The sequence below is a fragment of the Pinus tabuliformis genome, chromosome 7 (genome assembly GCF_031772625.1).
Source record: "Pinus tabuliformis cultivar Carrire ecotype Pingquan chromosome 7, CPIR1, whole genome shotgun sequence".
NCBI classification, from domain to species: Eukaryota; Viridiplantae; Streptophyta; class Pinopsida; order Pinales; family Pinaceae; genus Pinus; species Pinus tabuliformis.
Genome location: NC_142293.1, coordinates 579,308,471 through 579,313,376, shown reverse-complemented (window position 1 = coordinate 579,313,376; position 4,906 = coordinate 579,308,471). Strand labels below are relative to the sequence as shown.

The 4,906-nt window shown below is 35.6% G+C and overlaps 1 non-coding gene across 1 annotated transcript; it reads right to left on the bottom strand.

The window, feature by feature from the left end:
* Nucleotides 1–4,801: 4,801 nt before the first annotated feature.
* On the bottom strand, nt 4,802–4,875 carry TRNAR-ACG (transfer RNA arginine (anticodon ACG)). The gene has a single exon. It is a non-coding gene; the product is annotated as a tRNA-Arg (tRNA).
* Between the last annotated feature and the right edge of the window lie 31 nt (nt 4,876–4,906).

The following is a 4,906-nucleotide window of genomic DNA, read 5'->3' as shown; positions in this document are numbered from 1 at the left end:
AACCTTTTGGAAACATGTTTCAGAATAATCATGTAAATAAGATATTTTAATTTGTAATATTTCAATCGCATTAATTGGATTTTTCATATGATGGACGATAGAGCTGCTATAACAACAAAAACATGTAAAGTGTGTAACTACAATACAGTTAGAGGTGTATAATTCCAATAGGGTTAAATTTGTGGGTTAGAAAATATATAAATATATATCTATATATAATATAATATGGAAAAATTTATTATAATTTAGTTGCAAATTATTAGTGGGGAGAACCATTGCTTATTTGCAAATACAGGTGGACTCGTCACTATTATTCAAGAAAAACTAGACCACCTAAAATTACATGTTGGTGATTGGTAAAGGGACAAGCTTTAACTCTTGCCAAATACCTTTCAATCTTGGACCATTACCTTGTTCCCTTACCTCCAAAAAAAATGAACTCTTAACCAAAAATAAATAAAACATACTCCAAACTCAATTTATATATTATAATTATAATAACATTTTTACTTAATAAAAACTTATTTGCATCTCATATTACATTTTTAATATATCATTATTATTTTCACCCTAACATATAGTTAATAGCCCAAAAAAAAGGTAAAACATACTCCAAACTCAATTTATATGTTATAATTATAATAACATTTTTACTTAATAATAACTTATTTGCATATCATATTACATTCTTTAATATATCATTATTATTTTCACCCTAACATATAGTTATGTTTACACTGTATATTAAAATATTGATTTATTTTCTGTTCTTTTAATAAATAAAAATTATGTATTAGGGCTGTAACGAAAAAGAAAGAGGTTCACCAGTCTTGTTAATACGGGATTTGCTAAAAGAATGGGATTCAACAATTGAAGAATTAGACCATCCATAAATAGACTTAGAGCTTTTGGATTGTTGATCGAATTCATGAGGTGCGGAGATTCAGAACTTGAAGGTTTGTCCATAATTTGGAAAAAACGAAAGAACATATATGGTACGACTAATAAAGTTATTGCTTAAGGTTTCCACAGCGCTGCATAGATGGGCGAATAATACATGGACAAAAATCCTATTAATTGTCCCGTAATAGAACCACTTATGGCTATTATACCATAGCCAGGTTTTCCCAAAAGGAAGGATCTCGTGGAATAGATTTTAGAGGGACCAAAAGGCAATGTAGCAAGAAATCCATAATATAGCCCAAATATGATGATTGGACCTGAAACTTCTACCCATGAGGATAATGGACCCAATAGTAGACCAAGTACTTTTATCATATTAAAACTCCCTTTGATCTTGATCAAAGAATTATTTTGATAAATTTATGATTTTATCATATATATTATTTCTAAGTATAGAAATAGTTTTTATATTATATAAAGAAATATTCGATTTAACATAATTGATTTATAAGAAATATTATAATATCTGGATATTGCATATGCTATTAATATATATTATCTGTTATCTTATTTAACAGGAGTACTGGTATATAACTCGTTGTTCTTTCGAACCAGGGTGGTCCGATCCAAGTTATCTAAATTTTCGTTACGTCGTAGAGGTCGGGTAACCAATTCGAGTACATCTCTCGCATTGGCAAATCCATGAATCTGGGCAAAAGTAAATTCAACTGACCATTTAGTACCAATTCCTCTCGCCCCTAACGGGTTAGCATGAGCCATTACGGTGATGGCTAAGTCGGGTTGTAGCTCGCGCATACGTCGTATCTGATTCGAATTGTCTGGTTTCTCTACAATTCGTGGTATGGGCATACACATTCTTATACATGTATTTTGTAATAGCGCTAATTCAGCAGCTTGATACCGTTTATCCATATATGGAATACCAATTTCATAAACGATCATACCACATCTGATTAAGAATCTGGCTATAGATATTTCTATTAGATTATCTCCCATGAAAAAGACAGATTTTCCGCGTACCAAATCAAGATAATATTTTAAACTCTCCCATATCCATTCCTCTCTTTCCTCCAGACTCTGGGCCTTAATACCAAATATAGGACAAATCCTTTCGATCCAAGCACGCGTTCCGTCCGGACCAATATGAAAAGGAGCTACGATTAATTCGCATTTTTTCGTCTTATAAAAGTTGTTGCTGTACGACTAAGAAATGGGTTAACCCCACAAACATAAACTCCATCACCCAGTGATGGAAGATCAGCATATCTCTGAGCGGGCAACCAACCTGATACCTTGATGAATTGGCGTCTTAATTCTGTATCAAGTTGAGAAACCAAATTCGAGGGTAAAGACCCAAAAATAACTAAGGGAGGATGATTTGCATATTCCACCAAATTCTTTTCCTTCAGAAGAGGAAAAGGGAATAATTTTGTTTTAGTTTCTTTTGATTCACCAATGGGGAATTCTTGGTCTGGACAACGATGTGCCATTACAGCTAAGACAGTATCTTCCCCCTGAGTAAAAGCATAATCCAGTCCATTTGCTCTTGCAACTAGAATTGGTACTCCAATTTCATATTCCAATTTGGGTGCCATACCTTCCAAATCCATTTTTATTATTTCTGTAGTACATGTGCCTATCCATATGATGACGCTGGGGTCTCTATCTTTTCTTATCCGAATACAAAGCGTTTTCAATTCCTCATAATCGTTCAAATGGGCCGAATATCTCCTTCTTCTAATTCTGCCATTGCAAAGCGGGGTTCTGCAAAAATCATAACTCCAAGTGCATTTTGGAGAAAATAACCACATGTTTTTGTGCCCACTACCAAAAAGAAACTGTCTTCAATCTTTTGATACAACCAGGATACACAGCTAATAGGACAAAAGCTATGATAATTGCCCGTTTCACATTCAAGCATTATAGTTTCAACAATTTTTGTCGACATAATAGGGAGGGAATAAAAGGCTAAGGATAAATAAGGAAAAGAAATAATGAATAAAAAGACTAGTAACACAAAAGAATGATAACAAGAAATAATAAAATTGTCAACAAATTGACAACAAATTGTGGAGAAGTGGAGAAATTGTTGATTCTAAATCCTCGTAAACCCAAGTAAACTTTCCTTATTATTTTTTTTCTGTCCCCCACCACCAATGGGATTTAGATAAAGATCAGAGAGTAAACTGAATAATTCCTGATCTGGAATCTCTTTTGGGACAATACCTTCTGGTTGGGACAATATTTGATCTGCTATGCCTAGATAATAATTACAAACATAGTTAAGGGATGGTTCAGATCCAACCATTTCAAATAAGGTTTTACCCTTTACTCTGGAAACTCGGATATCCTCAATAATAGGTAATACTTCTATTACGGGCATTGGACAGGCTTCTACATATTTATTTATAAGATCTCTTCTAGATGTACGATTTCCCACCAAGCCTGCTAATCGGAGTGGATGTGTACGAGCTTTTTCCCTTATAGAGGCAGTAATACGATTAGCTGCAAATAATGCATCGAATCCATTATCTGTAATAATAACACAATAATCTGCATAGTTCAATGGAGCAGCAAAACCTCCACAGACCCCGTCACCTAATACATCGAATAATATAATATCATATTCGTAAAATGCATTTAATTCTTTTAACAACTTTACAGTTTCTCCCACCACATATCCTCCACACCCGGCTCCTGCGGGTGGACCCCCTACTTCCACACAATCCACCCCTCCATAACCCTTGTGAATTACATCTTCGGGCCAAATATCCTCATAATGATAATCCTTGGATTGTAAAGTATCTATAATTGTAGATATTAGAAATCCTGTAAGAGTAAAAGTACTATCGTGTTTGGGATCACACCCAATCTGTAACACTTTTTGACCACGTCTCGCTAGAGCGACTGAGATATTACAACTAGTTGTTGATTTACCGATTCCGCCTTTCCCGTAAACTGCTATTTTCACCGCCAATCCTCCTTTATCTAAATCTAAAAGTTATCTCTTTATTTCAAGGTTCTATATAATCGAATTATTCTTTTTTTAAGTAATACCTAATATTGAATGGTAGCAATAATTATAGATCCTATTGTATTTATAGGTCAATACCTCTAGGGTGGGGTGTCCAAGAGTTGATAAAAAACCTTATTGAGTTTATCGTTTATACACTGATGATCATGGGTCGGTCCAAAGAACAAGAATATTGCCCATATATGGGAACCCTCCGTTGTTCCTCAGTAGCTCAGTGGTAGAGCGGTCGACTGTTAACTGATTGGTCGTAGGTTCAAATCCTACTTGGGGAGATCCATTTTATTCAAAATAAAGCTCGTTTTTACCATTAGGAGTAAGTCAAACATTACCTGTCCTTGTTCATAATATATGAATGCACAATCGCCACAGGATCAAGATAGGATCCCGGTCGTCTGGGAAAGGAAAAATGGAAACAACGGTCTCTTCGAAATACTGAAAAGTTCGAAGAAACAAATCCATTGTTCTCCTGATGTGATGACATTTCGAGAGCTGAAGGTGAAGAGGCCTCTATTTGCTTGACCCGTTACTAGTCACTCGACCCGTTACCAGCTGTTAGAACTATAAGTTCGTTCCCTGGAAGTCAGAATTGGATCCCTGCATGCTGTCAATCTATTTTCCCTTGGATTTGGAAGAATCTTTCGTTCTATAACCCTAATCTAAATCTAATAATGAGGAAGATTTATAGGAGGTCAGACACAAATATGCTGGTTACTCTCGGACGTACCGGGTATCATTTTCGATAAATGACCCTTTGTGAAGACTAAGTTCCATAGCTTTGCACTATCCCAATCATATCATAATCTCCCTACCCCCGAAAGGCCTCCCTTTTGTCCCCTTTCAGGGTGGGCGAGGAGGGATTCGAACCCCCGACACCGTGGTTCGTAGCCACGTGCTCTAATCCTCTGAGCTACAAGCCCCGTCTCCGTTGGATTCGTTCCTAGGAGTCCC